We start from the raw sequence: 17691 nt of genomic DNA, 5'->3' as shown, positions 1-17691 counted from the left end.
TTCGGGAGCTCGCTGGGGTGCTGGGGACGGGGAGCACCTGGCTGGCTGCCGGGCAGGGGAGCTCGCCCTCGCTCTGCATCCCGCACACGTAGCAGAGCGAGGCTCCCAGCCACGGGCTCCGGTACAGATGCATTAATAAATAAACAACAGCAACAGCAGTAATAACGTTGAGTAACCCTCTTAGCCTGCCCCATAATGTTATGAGCCGGCTCGGGAGGGAGGGCTCATCTGGGCCTCCTCCGCCACATAAATCAGCCGGCCTGGCAGGAGGCTCCTGAGGTGTGCGCAGCCCTCTCATTAGCGGCTTTGCTTTGGGCTCCCGGTTCTGCAGCGCTTGGTCCCTGGGCTAAGCTTGACCGGTTCTTGGGCCGCTGCATCCCCTCTCCTCGGCTAATTTTGCACCGCGCATTTTGGCACCTTGACTTACGATACCTTTCAGCGTTTTCCTCCCCAAGGTAACACAAAAATCCTCTAGAAAGGAAGTCATGGAGCAGTAAATACTACCTGGGATAACATTTCAGTAAGAAGAGCTCTTTTATAGACCACCTAAAACTATGTCTAATGCAACTGTGGGCAACCCTTCCCTGGAGTTGATTTGTGTAGCTGGGAATGCAATTTTTATTTTTTATTTTTTTAAGTGGGGAACGGGGAGTGTCTTCTGGGATTTTTTGTGTTTTATTCCTTCCCTTTTCCCTCCACGCTGAGCTCCCGAAGAGGATCAGCTCGCTGTGCTTTGTCTTTAGGTATTTCCAGGGTCCTTCCAGCCACTGTCCTCAGCTGGTGGCTCCTGAGTGTCACCAGTGTCTCATCTTGCTCCTGGCACAGATCACGCTTCACCCAAGGCACCCCTGCATCCCGCCAGCCGAGGGTGCTTGCAGGTGACTTGGATTACCAAGCTCAGACCATGATCCCTTTAAAACTATGTCCTGGCTGGAAACCACGCTGCACCTTCGGTCCCAGCATCCACAGCATTGCGCCTGCTGTTCCAGGACTCACCACGATGCTCGCGAAAACCAAATAATTTGGGCTGGTAAAATATCGCCCCGCTTCCAGAACCCGGCTTAATTACACAGCGCACATGTGGAGGGAACAGGGGACGGGACGCAGAAGTGAAATCTTTCATGTACAGCAAATTCCCAAGCAACCAGTTAACAGGAGAACATCGTGGATGTTAAGTAGATTAGACACATCAATAGAATCTACATAAGCGATGCCAAATTTAGTAACAGCAACAGGGAAAGCAGTTTTATTTTAAGACAGGCTCTGCTGAGCCGTGGCACCAGGTTTATTTCGGGCTCCGCGCCGTTTTTCTCTGGGGCGTGCAAAACACTAACCGCACGGGAAGAGTTAAGGAAAGTAAATGGGGTTGAAATTTCTGAAAAAAAAAAAAAAAAAAAAAAAAAAAAGAATGATGTACTGTACCTATGCATTTTATAGCACTAGGTAAGTAGTTTAATGTCTCAGCCGATATCAAACACTTCATTTGCAAATCGTAGTGTGCTGGGCTCCCTAGTGGCTTGTGTAATAAAATGGGATGGTTAAAGGGCATGTCCTTGCATTAACTATTCCTTCTAAATTTGAAGGGCCCGGCCGCTGTGTAAATATTTACTATAATTAACTGCTGGAGCTCTCTGGTTGCCCCAGTTTGCGGGAGTTGTCTGAAGTTACTGTTATCCACAGCCAGGCCGGTGCTGCCTGTAAATAGCTAGGGCTGAGCGTGCTGGAGGAGGAGGTTTGCTCTGCCCTGCTCCTCGCAGGCGTGCCCACCTGCAGCCGGTTCCTCGCCATCCAGAGGCGCTTTAATTGGGTTGCTGATCCAAAACACGGGGCCTGGGGATGGAGGGCTGAGGCACCCGAGGGCACTGCGCAACGCCAGCTCAAGCCTGGCTCGCTTCAATAGCTCCACCTCCCCGCGGGCACTGCTGCATCCATTTTTATCCCCCAAGAAGAGCCTCTCAGACATCTCTGCACCTTGCTCCACCTAGCCGAGGGGCTGTGCTGGAGCAGAGGCACCGGCGAGGCAGCCCGGAGCCCGGAGCGCAGTTCAGAGGCACCTGGGACCTTGCGCTACCCCGGGTCTGGCAGCAGTAGCCCCAAGCCAGAGCTAATGAGCTCTGCTGGATCTGACCGGCCTTTGTGGACCGTCTCAGCTGTCTTCATGTCACGCTGACTAACGTGCTCGGAGGATTTCTCATTACTTATGTTTCTTCGTTGCCTGGGGTGCTCCTGCCCCTCCGACTACACCCTTGTGTGAGAGAAGGAAAGAAATCAATGCTGAGCTTACAGGTGGATGCAGGAGAGGCAGGGAGGGCCGCGAAGGAGCAGACATAGCACGGGGCACCGCACGTACATGTATCTCTGCTCTGTGTGCCGAGACACGCCGGCTGTGCTTCTCATTCCCCCCTTTTTCCCTTAAAATTGCGTCTGACGCGTTTGGCTGCCGCACCACGCTGGTATGCATGCGTGTGCGGGCTCCTGGAGCTGCCTCTGAATCTATACCCGGGAGGAGAAAGGAGCCTTTAAAAATTAATACTGCGAGGCAGCCGTAGTGGCAGCGCTGGCAGAGCAGGCGGGACTGCTGCCGGGGGAGCCCGGGATCGGCGGGGGGACGCGGGGCCGTGGCTGCGTGCCAGGAGAGGTGACGCAGCCTGCTCCTGCCGAGGGGAAAACTGCCTGCTAGCAATGCTCGGGTCTGGCTCTTCTGTGATGCTGCAAGGGTGAAGGCTCTGAAAATAGCCACTGAGGTGTCCCCTGCCTGGCAGAGGCCCTCTCTCTGTCTCCCTTCATCTGCTAAAAGAAGAGCTCTCAGGCATGCAGTTGTGTTTTCTTGCACACTTTGCCTTCCGCTCCTCAGCACGTGCCACAGTGCCTGGGAATACATGTACAGGCCCTTCCCTTCCCTTCCCTTCCCTTCCCTTCCCTTCCCTTCCCTTCCCTTCCCTTCCCTTCCCTTCCCTTCCCTTCCCTTCCCTTCCCTTCCCTTCCCTTCCCCTCCCTTCCCTTCCCCTCCCTTCCCTTCCCTTCCCTTCCCTTCCCTTCCCTTCCCTTCCCTTCCCTTCCCTTCCCTTCCCTTCCCTTCCCTTCCCTTCCCTTCCCTTCCCTTCCCTTCCCTTCCCTTCCCTTCCCTTCCCTTCCCTTCCCTTCCCTTCCCTTCCCTTCCCTTCCCTTCCCTTCCCTTCCCTTCCCTTCCCTTCCTTTATTAAAGCCTCTAGCATTTAATCCCAAATACATCTAGAACACCTTTAGCAGTCCTGGCATGAAGCTAGAGCGCGGGGACACTGAATCGTCTGTCTAAAGGCTTCTGGCTGGTGTGACCCCTGCATGTCTGATGACTAGGCTGCGGAGGGAGCCGCGGTTTTATGACATTAAATATTAACAGCTGGATATTAATAATGAAGGCTGACAGCTCCTTTCCCAGTTCCTGAGGTTGTTTCTCCCCCAGCTGCAAGTCCAGCAGGGTTTTATTTTATTTTTATTTTATTTTTTTTTTCCACTGCCTGAGCATTGTGGCCAGGGCCCCCTGATCCCGAGGGGTCACGGGAGGTAAGGCAAACACCGCGGAGGTGTCCCTGCCGTCAGCAGGAGCCGTCGCCTTCTGCACGGCGCGGGCTCTGGCTGCCTCTGCTTAGCCTTGTCACAGGCTGCTGATTGGAAAGCAATTTAGGCAGAGAAAATGTAGGAGGCTAATAATAAAAAGGGAAAAAAAAAAAAAAGAAAAAAGAAAAGAAAAAGTGGCATCAGGAGACCTAACAGCGGATCTTCCTGCATTGCTTGAAGCCAGAGGAGAATGAGCTATTCCAACACATTTGTGTTTTATTGCTGTTTGGCCTCTGCAAATAATGCAGTTAGAAATTTTCATACGGCGCCCTCCAAAATTACATTTTTCTCCCTCTCTCTCTCTTTTTTTTTTTTTTTTTTTTTTTTTTTTTTTTTTTTTTTTTTTTTTTTTTTTTTTTGCCATTGGCTGTAGTTTCCCTCCAGGCTAGGACAGCTGAAATGCTGCTCCAGTCTGTGGGTATCTCAGCCCTGTTCCGAAGATAATTTACAGGAGATGCTAACGTGCGAGGCAGCCCATTCCCTCCCACCAGCAGCAGCAGTAGCAGCAGCGCAGCTGGATGAGTCGTGCCCGTAGCTCGGATCGGGCGGCTGGAGGACAGAGGAGCACAAGTCCTTTCGTGAACTCGTGACCCTCGAGCCCTGCCTTGCAGAGCGCTAAATGCTGCTGAAAAGTCATCTCGGAGGAATTCAAACGGGGCTTTATTTGAATAAAGGAATACAGCACAGAGCACACAATGGTCTCTAATAAATCACAGGTTGGTTTTATTTTGCTAGTGGAACTTGGCCTTATTTTTTTCCATATTGGACTTTTCTCCAAATTACATTTTCCCAGTTGTGCACTTTTGTTCTTTTCCCCATGTGACAAATGGAGGTGCTGTTTATTATTTATTCTTTGGCTTTAATGTTGTGCAAGCTAGATCAATTCAGCTTTTGATAAATAAGTCTGCTTTTTGCAGAAATTACCCACATGGATCAGTACTCTTTTCTTCTTCTTTCTCTGCAAAGGCTGACCTCTAACCCTGTCTACTCTACAGTGAAGCCCCATTTATCCAGGCCACTTTTAAACTTTGTCTTGGTCAAATCTAGACCACGTCCTCTATTCTGACCCCTGTATCAAATAACACCCCAGTACCCTTCCAGGGAAATAGCTCCCAATGTTCCCCATGCCTGTAGTTAAGCAGAGATGCTTTGGATTGACAGCAAGTAACTTGGAGTAAAACTCAGTTTTATTCGGAATGAAAGTAACTCACAGCAGATGGCTAAAAAGATGTGTAGGGAGAGCAGGACAGAAGGTTGGGGCTGTGCGAGGTGGATCAGGGCCACGACAGGCATGCTGGGCGTGAAGAGAGACCTCAGAGAAAGGTAAGGATGCTTTCAGCTTCTTAACTTTTATTTTCAGTCCTCTTCCGTGTGCTAAGATGTGCCTTCAGTTCCATATTTTCTCAAATCTGAACGCAATTGTATTTGCTGCGTTATTCAACAGAACATTTAATGTGGCTTTCGGCTCAGTGTTGGTGAGGATGAGACATTTTGGAAGCGTACCCGTTGTCCGTATTTGGGTCGCTGTGCATTCGGTGTGGCTGAATCCAATTAGTGGGAAAGCAGAAGTCCGGCCGCTCCCTTGGCCATGAGATAAAAAATCTCGGTGAGGAGATTTCTGAAACTTTGAGATTTGCAAAATCAGGAAGCTAGATACAAAAAGAAGATGTGAAGTGTGCACGGAGAAGAGATCAGGGTGAGGATCTCATGTAACCTGAAGCTGGGAACACAGGCTTTAAAGACAAATATTGGGTACCACAGGGTCTTGGTAAAATGATGACACTTGGCAACACAAGGGTTAAAATGGATCCCGATTTGTTCTTGCTGGCACTTAAAGCTCAAATGTGTTCAGCTGAAGTGAATTTTTGGTGATGACCATGTTTAATCACAGTTGCATGCGTTAATGCACCCAGGTGGTTTGTTCTCGGCAGGTGGAAGTGGCAGGAGGTGAGGGTGAGCCTGCTGAGCTCGGCCACAGAACCAGAGGCCACAGGAGGAAGGATATGAGCAGTATGGGAAGCCCAAGGGCCTGCAAACCAGAGGGTCACAGAGGTTTCTTGCAGCCCTGCATCTCCAAAAGCCACCTCTGCGCTGGTTCGAGGTGAGCAGCAGCTCCAGGGAGCAGAGGGGAGGATTTTGCCCTGTGGCTGGGGAGCAGGACAGGCTGGCAGGGAGGGGTGGCCTCCTTCCTTCGGGCCCTGTGCTCATCCTGTGTAAATAGCCTCCTTCCCCGGGGGCTGAGAGTCCAGGCGGCGTGCTGTACAGGCGAGGGGATGTAGGGTTCGTGCCTGGGGAGACGGCTGTGCTCCGCTTCTGCCCGCCGAGCTGTTCCGCTGGCTGGAGGTTAGGGATGAGAGGCAAGGGGAAGCTAGACGTGCTTAATTGCCTGTAACTAATCAGGCATGTACACTCATCCTTCCCCTCCTCGTTCTGAAAAAGGACCCTCTCAGGCTCGCTGCCGATCCCCGCGGAGCAGCGGCGAGGTGGTGATAGAGGCAGGGACACCGCCAAGGGCAGCACACCACCAGCCTCGTGTGCTGTCCCTGCCACCAGCCCTGAGTGGGAGGAGTGCTCCTGTGCCCTCCTCAGCAAGAAGGGACTACTGAAAAATGAATAGCACCAGGGACAAGCCACGGGGATTGGTAAAAGAAGAGCTTAGATCTATTTGTCATGAGATCACCCGGTGCTGCTGGGGCAGAGCCCTTTGCTGAGACCCTGGGATGGGAGAAGGACGCAGGATGAAGGAGCGTTTGTTCATAGCAGGAGCTTAAAAAATTGTGCAGTGAGTTCCTTCATACTTAATATTGGTTTTGAGCACCTAGGTACATGGATTTCCAATGAAAATAACCGACTATGCCAAATTACGAATTTTAAGTGATGTGGCACAGAGGCGATTCTGGATGAAATGAGAGCTCATTTTCACAGAGGAAATGTTGAAGGTGCAGCTCCCGGTCCTGGTAGTGACGGTGAGCAAAAGGCAGCTAAGAAAAGTGCTGGGAAAAGCTTGTGGTGCCCATTCACATCCTTAGCCACTCCTTTTAAAAGGCATGGTGTGAGTCCCAGGAACCCGCCGCAGCAGCCGCTGCTCAGGAGCTTATAGCAGGAGAGGGAAATCGCCTGGCACGAAGCAGTGGGCAAATCCCTGTGCATCCTTCCTAGCCCGTGAGCTGGCTGCCCTCCTGAGTCACTGCTGGGGAGGGCTTAAGGCTGTGATTGTGATCCCCTGGTTTAGGGTGAGACCCTGGCTTAGCGTCAGGCACGAAAACCCAATATACAGCGCTGCCCTAGGGAGCGCGGCTGGTTGGCAGCATTAGCAGTTAGGTGGCTATATTAGCATTTTAATCAAATAAGCAGATACCCAGAATTATATGTTTGAATCTCTGTAGGCTAAACATAGCTTCAGAGGCAAATAATTTCCATGTAATTTTAGGGTGGAGAATGTCCTTTGGGTAACAGCTGCCTGCTCGGCATGGGCATTAAAGATCCTGTGGCACTTTATTGAAAGCAGAGGTTTGTCTCAGAGGCCTGGCGTGAAAAATCCCTCAACGTGCTGGCTGCCTGCCCCGCTGCAGTGCTGACACCCAGGAGGGCATGCGATGCAGGGGGAGGCACTGCAGCTCCTGCTCGTGCTGCTGCTTGTCACAGGAGCCCCGAGAGAAATGTGGACAGCTTCCTCGGGTCACAGCTAGGACGACCTTGCTGGCACCGGTCTGGGCATGTTTCCTCGTGGGCTACCGTGGGTGCACAAGCCCTGTGAAGAGGAAGATCTCTGAGGAGAGGAAAAGAGATTTTCGACTTGCTGGCCCAAATCCTGCCCCATCAGCAGTGCCCGCTGGCTGGCTGTGCTGACCCAGGGTAGCCCATTGCTTCCTGCAGCGGAGGCGTACCTACAGGCACAGGTCCAGCACGGAAAGCTCCCAGGAGTGCATTCTGGCCATGCTAGACCTGATCTTACGTGTTTTCTCCCCGTTTTTTTCTTTTTTTTTTTTTTTTTTTCCATAACGTCAGAGATTGAAAAAGTTCTAATGATAAACCATCTGGAATAGGTTTCTTTTCAAAAGAAAAGAATGAAATAGATGTGAGTTGGCAGGAGCTTTCAGAGCGATTTCCCCCACCCCCCTCTGTTTATATATTATGCAGAGAACTCTGCAGGAAAATGGGATACATGAAGTTGAGCATTTCATGACAAGTTGTCACATTCTGTGCATAAATTTCTGTAAAGTGTTAGGCACCAGTGGTGGGAGGAGATATTAGGTCATCCACTGCTAATCCTGGAAAGTTTAGGGGACTTTGCGTGTCCTTTGAGAGCGTCCCTTTGATGGAATAAACATCACCTGTCCAGAATGATTCCTTCGTGGTGCGTATAATCCATGCATTTATTCGGTGAAGGTACCTGTAACACAGCAGCAATGACCCAACAGCACTCCCAGTACTAATATCAGTCCCACCTCCCTTTTCATCTTTATGTCTTGCAGCTTTCTAGTGCATAAAATAACAAGAACAAAAAGTAATACTCAGTCCCTTTTCTTCCTAAAAGCACATTACAAGTACTAACCTTATTTCCTTTTCTGTCTGTTTTCAGAAGGTTAACTTTTTTTTTTTTTTTTTTTTTTTGGCAGATTTAAGCATTTGAAGGTCTTCGAGTGACAGATGTTAAGAACCTCTGAACATCCGAGCCCTATTAAACACTCCCCAGGTGCGTGTGAGGGGCATATCAGAAGCAGCATCAGAATTTGGATGGTCCCAGCTCCAAACTTTCTGATCTAATCACACCTCTTTGAGACGCTGTTTGCAGATGATGGCAGAAGGGCCCTGCATTTCTGATGATTCGGTATTTGCTGGGGAGGCTTGCTTTAGGACACAGTTTTCCTGCAATTATGAGCTCCTGTATTACTCCAGCATTATTCCTGAGCAGCGCTTGGCACCGCTGTCTTTGCTCCCTTGGAGGAGGATAATCTAGCACTAAATCTAGCACTGCTGCAGGGGCTTAGTGGGGAAAAATGATTTTTTTTTTTCTTCTCTTAGCAGTATTAGGACATAGAGGCAAAATTTCTCTTTGCTGAAATTAACTCCTCGTTCCCCCTCCCCCGCCCTATTTCATGTAAACTCATGAAAGCAATATGCTTTCTGAAGGTGTGCTTGGAGAGTTATTGCTTAAACCCACAGGGAGAGCATGTCTCTCACATAAACTGTGGTTGATGGTAATCTGGGCAGTGCTCGTACCGCTGTACAGGCACAGGCTCGATCCTGGCATGAGTTGCTGAAGTCCTCAAATCTGCAGTGTGCCCGGACATTTTCAGTGATAGCCCCAAAAAGCAGTAAGTACCGATAAAACCTGGAGCACTGCTCTGTAGAGCCCAGGAAATATTTCCCTTTGACCCCATAAAAGCTCTGTCAGGTGGAACACCCTTGAGTAAACCACAGTGGTGCAAGTGCCTTCTCCACAGCCTGCCCAGCCCATGGAAAAGTCCCTGGTGCAGGGGACTTCCAGGAACACGTGCAGCATTCTGCATTCAGGCTCTTCATATTGCAAACAAGGCAGAACTGCTCCAATCACCCCAGAAATGAAGTCCTGTCCCCTTGGTCAGCTGGTTTGTTCCCACCAGCAAGATCAAAATACAAACCTTGATCGTGATATCAAATCTCACCGCCTCCCTGCCACGCTGCATTGCCTGGATGAGGAGGAAAGGGGAAACTTTGTTTTAATTCCCTTCAAATTAATGAGAGATTGAGGTATCTCACCCAGACTGTAACAGGGGTTATTATGTTTCAAAACCACATCCAACCAAGGATGTGTTGTGCAGAATTCAGAGTCAACACAAGTCTCTGGTATCAGGGTCAAGTCAGTGCATCCTCTGTAGCCAAAGTAATTCGGCTCAGCATGCTACCTGTGTAGGAGAGGTGGCTGTGGGGCCATCAAACCTCAGGTCTCTGAGAAGGCTGATAAGATACTGCTTACTGGCATACATGGTCGTCCTTTCCAAATTCAGATTCTCTGCGCTGTATTTTCTCCTTGCACATCTCTTAAAATGAATATAAGTAGTTTAGCTTTTCACCTCCTATATATATATATACTTTAAATTACCTTAATTTTTTTCTTGCTCTAATGATATAGATGAAATATTTAAGCTCACCCCTGCAACTCCCCTTGGGGCATCTGCCAGAAGGTTTGAAATCTGGGTGAGGGATGATGGAGGGGCATACACCATTAATTAGTGGGGGGTGGCAGCCCCCTAACACTTCGGCTCACGGTCCTGTCGGCGGCTCCATGGTCTGACTTTGCAGGAGCCGATTCATGCAGGCGACTGCAAATAGCTGGACTCCAGCAGCAGCTCCCGTTCTGACAGCAGAGAGCCAGCAGCCAGCTTAATAGCTTGCTGCAGCCAGCGAAGTCCTCCGGTGAGGAGCAGCGAAGTGAAGAAAAACAAAGCCCAGTCCAACCGCTGCCACAGCAGACAACAATTGAGAGCAAAGAATCATTTTATTGCATGTGGAGGGGGGGAATGAGGGAAAGAAAAGAGAACGAGATGGTATTTTTTACAGCTAACGGTTTAATGGTTTCTTTCCTTTCTCCCCTTCCCATTAAAGGGGACAAAAATACACAGAAGGAGAATTCCACAGATTTCCATTCTTCTTGTAAGAAAGGGCTGTGCAGCCGTAGCTTCTCCCTCACATTAAGTTTTCAGAAGGAAAGTCAGTTCCCCTTTCTCTGGCTCCTCATAGCGGCATTTTTCTGGCTCCAGCAACCTAATAGGTTGATTGCCGAGCCTCTTCTGTTTCAATTACTTTTGATTGATTCTCAGGTCTGTGTCAGCCACTCAGTGCAGCCACCATCCCAGGAACAAATCTGTAGCGGCTGAAGATGAAAATAGCTTCCATGACCACTTAGGAGGGGAGTTCAAGCATCTTTTCTAAACGTGAGGTTGCTACAGCCTTCCCTCCAAATTTTCTCTCTAGCCAGGGCTGCTTGTGATGAGGTTCCCGTTCCTTACAACTCGCTGAACAGCGCTTAGCCTCAGCCACAGCTAGGGAGGAGGGTGAAAGGGCCTTTAATGTTGTTTGGCTGCTCAGCCTGTGGTTTCTGGAGGGCACTGCTGTTACCCCATGGAGAGAGGCTGTGGCCTGGCAGAAGTCCCTCTAGGTTCAGAGAGTAGAGGGGGACAGAGGGAGAGGTGGGCACAGAGACTGTAAGATGAGCCCTGGGGCTGTGGTTTCTTGTTCCTGATTTTACTGAAGGAGCAATGGGAGAGGGAAAGAAGAAGGGAGTTGGGAAAAGGAGTGGAGGTGACGGTGACTGGTTCCTTACAGATGCAGCCACCCTCTGCAGTCGCTTTATATGCATTTGAGTGTTAGCAGCAGCAGCCTTAAGCCTTCAGCCTGGCATAGGCAAAGGAGTAGTGAGGACACATCTGTATTGCTGCCCTGGCTGAGGGCTAATCTGGCTTCTTGCATAAGTCAGAGCAGACTGAGTACTAAAGCAGTCTGGAGAATTGGGGATACTTGTGTCAACAGTAGGATTATATTTCTGTATTTTTAATTTCCTACTGTTGTTGTCCAATTCAACTCAGCATGGGATCATGGAATAATTCAGGTCGGACAGGACGTGGGAGGCTCAGAGCAGAGTCAGCCCCAGGCCAGACCAGGCAGCTCAGGGCTGTGTCTGGTCAGGGATTGAAACCTCACAGGACAGAGCCTGTACAGCCTCTCTGGGCAGCCTGATCTGCTGCTAGACTGGCCTCACGGGGGATTTCTTTTCTTCATATCTACTCTAAATGGCTTCTGTTTCAATTTATGCCTGTTGTCTCTTGTTTTCCTGCCCTGCGCACAGGTGAAGTTCCCAGTTCACTTTTCCTGGTGACCATCCTGTAGGTGTGAGCAGGCCTCGTATTTGCCTTTCTCCATTTCTCAGGGCTTTCAAAGATGTTAGAGTGGCCTTCAAGGACACAGGCCAGCTCTCTTGGCACTCCTGGATGTACGTGTTGGGTCTCATGGACTTGAAGGGATCTCAGGCAATCCCCGGCTCAATGCCCATCCACTTGCTGGTAATTCTCCTCCTTGAATCTTGCTTCTAAGCTCAGAAGCTTGGTGGACCTTGATGATGAGGACTGGGGAAGAGAAGGCATTGAGTACCTTAGCCTTACCTCTGTTCCCTGTCACCAAATCACTCTCCCTATTCAGTGGGCCCACATTTTCTCTGTTCAACCTTCTCTGCTATTGCAGTAAACAGTGTGGAAGGCTTCATGTGGGAGGTGTGGGCTCTCTTGTGGGTTGTGTGTCTTCTACAAACAGCCCTCACCTCTGCTGTGAAACGATGGCGTGGGGTAGCAGAGGGGTGGCAGGGGGTGGGTGTGCTGACAGATTTCATGCGGGCACCTTCCTCCCACCCCGAAAGGAAGGAGTGCTGATGCAAAAGGTGATCCAGGACCCTGCTCCTGCCCATGCCGAGAGGGCAAAGAGCCTGGGAAGGTGCCCAGGAGAGCCAGGGGTCCCACCACAAGCCACAGCCATAGCCCAGGAGCTCCCCCACTATCATCCCTCCTGTACTTTGGGGCTGGGGGACAGAAACAGACCGCGAGGCCGAGTTAATACGAATGGACGTGCTGTGAAAAATGGATACTAAATTATCCCCCGATCCAATAAACCTCTCAACCCACGCGCTCAGAGAAGCCTTGGTGCACAGACAGGCCTCACGGGTTGCTCAGCAGCTCAGTAAAACCTGTCTCTGCCCTGTCAGATAGGGAAAGGAAACAAATGGCTGAATGCGGGGCCCTGCACGGAGGAGGCCTCACTCCTGCAGCGACAGCAGCGCCGTGCCTGCAGCCGGAGGAGAAACACCACGGGAGCTGCCTGAGGGTTTCCTTTGCTTCCCGATATCCTCGTGGAGTGGCATTTTATGGTCCTGTACATGACTACTTTGGGTCATAGGTGCCATAACAGTGTTTGAGCGGGCCCCAGCAGAGGGGCTGTGGTGGGGTAGGAGAATGGAGGGACATGCCAGCCCTGCCAGGCCATCCAGCTTGCTGAGATGGCCAGCAGCAAATTTCTGGGTGGCAGCACCCATACAGGGCTGTGTATGCCTTCACTGTGAGGCTTGGCCCAGTCTTTGCAGCCAGTGTCAGTGTCCTGCCTTGATGAGACCTGGGGGAAGGGCACGATCCCACCATGTCAACTCCAGTTTCTTCTGCTGCCTTTGATGGGGGCTCTCGCACCTCTACACATAGGTGTAAAATGACTCATGAGCATGTCTATGTGTTGTGCCTGCACTCAGGTTGTGTGTGAGCTGTTGCTCATATTTAAACTCATTGACATGGCTAGGGATGCTGAAAACAAGAGACGATGACATTGTGCTCTCAACCACCAGCAGTTCACCTCCTGCCAACCACTACTCTTGTATTTCCTCCCCTTGACAAAACCCAGGGAGAAGGGGTAGACGTGTGGTTCACCTGGAGGGCCAGCAGGTCCCAGCTCTTCTGGGCAGGCTGCTCTGTCCAAGCCCACAAAGCTCAGAGTATGACTGGGCATGGATGAGACCACCCCTTGTGCAAATCCTCTGTGAAGGCACAATAAGCTCCTCGCGGGATGTAACGCAGGTGATTTGTGCTGGCAAAACTTTTCGGCCCTGCCTCTGTGAGCGACCTAATCGTGCTCACCCAGCCGGTTGCAAAGCCAGAAATAGCCAGGGCTGCTGGGGCCCAGCAGCCGGTCTGTGGCTGCTCTCCAGCTCTGACTGCTCACATCAGCTTGGTCATGGGCTTCTTGCTGGTGGAAGGAGAGGTCTGCTCCCTGAAACGGCAGCCAAAGACACAGATGTTACACATTTTATATCATGGCTTTTGATACTGAGCAAATAAGGCACAAGTGCTTTGCCCCCCTTTTTTTTGTTGTTGTTATCAGAGCCTGAAAATAAGGCTTCTTTTTTCATATTGACGCCGCAGCAATGGAAAGGAAGGGCTTGTCCTGCAGTTCTGGTTTAAAAATAAAAATAAAAACAACTTCAGAGAAACAGCTTGTGTCCCTTGTGAGTGGATGTAGGCTGTAATTTCATCTCAAGTTTCTGCCATCATAACACTTGATAGCAAAGGCTGTAGTCACAAGGATCCAGGCTTGTAAGGGTATTAGCAGTCTAATTTTCATTGGGTTTAGTGAGTGGCAGGTGCCTAAAAACCTTTACTCTCTGATGTGGGGTCTCAGTGACTATACCCTCAGAAACTGTTTATTTGGATTAGATAGGTGGTTTCCTCTACTGTTTTTAAATAAGACTATATAGAAACAGGGCTCTCTGAAACTTAGCAAGTAATGGTAACAGGCCTTAATGACTAAGTAATTATTAGCTACCCACAGAACAAATGGAAGATTAAAAGGAAGTAATCTTTTTTTTTTTTTTTTCTTTTCTTCTTTGTTGCTTACTATTAATGGCTTCCTATTCTGCATACTAACTGATTATTATGACAGTGTTCCCTTGCAGAAAATCTGCAGCGTTAAAATTTGGTTTTACTGAGAGCAGAGAATAGGTTAACTTAAATGGGAAAGGCAAAATGGTAATAAGTTTTAATTTACAGGGACTTTGTCCCAGTCTAAATCCAAACAGTGCTTTTCACATACCAGTAGTCATTGGTGGCACTTGAAACTGTGAAGAGAAGAAAGCCTTTGTGTAAGAGGCAAGGGCATGCTTTGCATTCAGTTCTCTGTGGACTTCAACAGATTGCCTGTAAGAGTCCATGAAAAGCAGCATGCAAAACTAGTTTCAGTATTGTCATAAGCTCTGCCCCATGTCTACTGAGGGGGGCCACATCTGCCTTAGAAAATATGCCGAGTCTACAAATTAAAAAAGAGGTTGAAAACCAGGGCACTATGAACATCAGGAAGAAAGTACTTGGCATCCCCTCTGATATGGGAAATACGAGATACAGAACGAGAAGCCATGGCTAGGATAGTCATTGCCATGTAATGAGGAGGGAAAAATTCAGTCTTTCCAGCTCCATACCTCATAAAATCCAACTGAACTCAATCCAGGATTTTGCCAGTCATGAGCTATTCAGCAATCCCAAGGTCAGGCCAAGGGAGGCTCCATCTCACATCATCATCTGCTTTCTTTATCCCTGTACTGCAGACAGGAAATCAAGAGACAGAGCTTGATCACTGCAATATAGGCAAACATTTGGGCCCAGACTGCAAAGTAATTAAGTGTGCATTAAGGCCCACTCCTGTTTAGCAAAGCCCTTATGTACATGCTGTAAGTGCCACTGGAGCTAGAGACACACAAAGAAACACTTACATTCCTTCCAGGATCAGTGCTAACTACAGTATAAATATTTAGGAATATATTTAAAGGCTCTCTGGGCTGAACACAGCTCTCACTGCTCAGACAAGGGCTGGAAGAACTGGGATCTTGCAAGTTGTTGTTGCAAGTTGAGGTGCATGGACGGTGCTGGAGGCAGAGAGCTGGCATGGAAAGGGGGCTTTCTGTGGCGGCAGGAGAGCAGAAATGAGTGAACAGAGGGTGGCCAAAGCCTGAGGAATTGCAGTTATATTTTATGCGCATTTGAGGGTGAATTTGCATTCTGAGACTGTTGCATCTATGTAGGGGATAGTTCTGGGAAGCTGAAAAAGCAGAAGCCAAAACAATTCGTTCTTTTCTACCATGATATATAATTTCCTTCTCTGATAGAGCCTCCTGATTTCCACAGGGGTGAGGAGAGATGGGAAGGACTTTATGTAGGGTTTTGAACACTTAGGATGGCTTTCAATTAAGTAAATCAAAGGCAGTGTGGTTTCAGGGTTATATCCCCCCAATATTTAAGAGCACACATGCGTGCTCGTCCAATTAATATTCTCAGTACAAATGGCAAGCAACTGCTTGAACTGCTTGACGGGGAGGAGGGACAGGTCCCTGCCCTGAAGACGAAACATAAAGAAGGGGACGGTGCTGTGGGGGGGAGGAGGGGGGGGAGGAACAAGGCATGAGCCAAGGCACTGTTGTTATTCCTGGCACACTCTGAAACCTCCATCCCAGCCTGTGGCCCGCCTTTGATGTGGATCATTCCTTCTTTATCTAACAGCTTTCTTCCTGAGGTGCTCCAGAGCCTTTCACGCTCCTGGTTTTCATCCTTCCTCTCGAGGTGTTCCTGCATTGTCTTCTCTGAGGGCTTTTCCCTGCTACAAGCCTTCCTCAGGACATCGCCTCAGTCCCTCTCCCCACTTCTCACTTGCTCCTTAAGTGGCTATATCCTGCCACACACTTCAGCAATCATTTCTGTGCTGACAACTCACAGATCTATTTCCCCAACACTACTCGGTCTACTCTCTGGTCGCTCCTGAAACACCTTTTCCTTCGTGTTCCCCCCTGCCTCCCTCCAGGAATATTTAAAGTCTCTTCCCAGCTCGTCCCTCAGTCCTCTCCCCTCCTGCATGCTGCCGTGGGACTTGCAACAAGCCCCCTGCGTGCCCCAGAGGCTGAGCAGAGGGGGATGCAGGCAGAGCAGGGAGGTCAGTGGGCTCCCTTTGCCTGTGCCACCTGGGGAAATCCTCCCTCTCGGAGAGCCTGCCTTCCTTCCTGCCAGTTTGCCCTGGCTGGCTTGCCTGGAGGAAAACTCACAAACCCTGCTTTTCAGCGAAATTTCATGCCCTTCTGAAAGAAAGGCCTCTATTTAATCATTCCAACACGGTCTAAAAACCCTAATTCCTTCAACATAGTTACAAACAGTTCTGATTATTTGTAGGAAAGCCTGAAAAGCATTGAGTGTATTTTATTATCCATGAAAGGTGCCAAACTGGCAGCCACGGAGCCTTGTCCCCTATTTATCTCCAGAGCTGGACGGTACAAGCAGTACGCTTTCCCCAGAATGTCACATTGTGAAAGGCACAGGGTGACCTCCCACTGCAGGATGGCTTTGGTACCCTCAGTTCAACCCGCTCCTTGCCCGGTGCCAGGGACACGAGCGAAGTATGTCAGGCTGTTAGTGGGAGCAGCTGGGGAAGCCCCAGGGGGACTTACCACGAAAACCACGAGGGGTGACTTGGTGCATGGAGCTGGGCCTGCTCCTGTCTACGTTTCACTGCAGACCTGAGCCATCACTGCTCTAAGCCCACAGAAACGCAAGAGCTCACAGGCACCACCTGCACTTAGAGGAGCAGAGGTCATGGGCAGCCTATACGTGCTCCTGGCAGCGTGTCCTCTCCCAGAGGCCAGGTTTAACCTCCTGCAGAGGCGCCCTCCTGGACCTGCAGGAGTTCAGCACTCCACCTCTGCCTTACAGCAAGTGCCACTGAGGCCATGCCACAGAGAGGCAAGTGGCTTGCAGGATCTCTGCTGTTTTTCTTCTTTGTGCCCTTCCTCCTGCACCAGTTTGCAGCAACACACGCCAAACACGCAGACGTGCAATGACGTTTTCAAATCATACCCCGATTTGCTAGGGTATGCAAAGGAAATATTAAGCACTCACTGCTTAGGCCAGGCCAGGCCTTGTGTTTTCTTTATATGCACTGATGTTAAGAATACAAAGAGGCAGAACTTTAAAGCGCTGCCAGTTTGGATGGAGTTGCTTTTTCATCCCAAAATGAAGTGTAGCCTGGGTGGAGGACTTGCTTCTTTGTCAATAATTAAACAGCTTGGCACTTGTTGAGGCAGCCCTGAATGCAGGTATGAGGATCAGCCAGCCTTGACCACAAGAGGCTAAAACCTTCTGCCCCTGTCTGCAGTATGGATTTTTTTTTTTTTTTTTTTCCCAAAGAAAAGAAGTCCTTTTACTATTAACTCTGTCACCTCCACTGGTGACAGCAGACCTTTGCCACAGATGGGGCACTTACCCCACTTTAGGAAGTGGAACATCCCTACCTGGAGATCTTTAAGGACTCCTACAATCCCCAGAACTTCCTTCCACCCTCAGCCATCCCGTGGCTCTGTGACACCAGGTACCCATGCGTACTGGAGGAGGTGTTTGGGCTTGGCCTGCTTCGAGCAGAGCTTCGTGTGAGGGTGCTTCCTAAACACAAACCAGGCACAGGTGGTTCCTGCTGAGCACTGAGGGGGAATTCAGCTGCTGCTAGTGATGCCGGGACAGGATTACAAAACGACCTCAGCACAAATGAAGGGGA

At 49.8% G+C, this 17691-nt stretch overlaps 2 long non-coding RNA genes across 3 annotated transcripts in view; both read right to left on the bottom strand.

Annotated features, from left to right (window-relative positions):
• Positions 1-3898: 3898 nt before the first annotated feature.
• LOC311435162 overlaps positions 3899-17691 on the bottom strand; it is a 125591-nt gene continuing 111798 nt past the window's right edge. For both annotated transcript variants that reach the window (XR_014691971.1, XR_014691972.1), the window contains exon 2: positions 3899-3964. This is a non-coding gene — a long non-coding RNA (uncharacterized lncRNA). The remainder of the gene's footprint in view (positions 3965-17691) is intronic.
• Positions 11437-17530, bottom strand: LOC311422290. The gene is made up of 3 exons (XR_014685253.1): positions 17432-17530; positions 14582-14701; positions 11437-13380 (listed from the first exon to the last, which is right to left on the bottom strand). It is a non-coding gene; the product is annotated as an uncharacterized lncRNA (long non-coding RNA).

This window comes from Aythya ferina (genome assembly GCF_964211825.1).
Source record: "Aythya ferina genome assembly, chromosome: 1".
Classification (NCBI taxonomy): Eukaryota; Metazoa; Chordata; class Aves; order Anseriformes; family Anatidae; genus Aythya; species Aythya ferina.
This window is presented reverse-complemented; position numbering and strand designations above follow the sequence as displayed.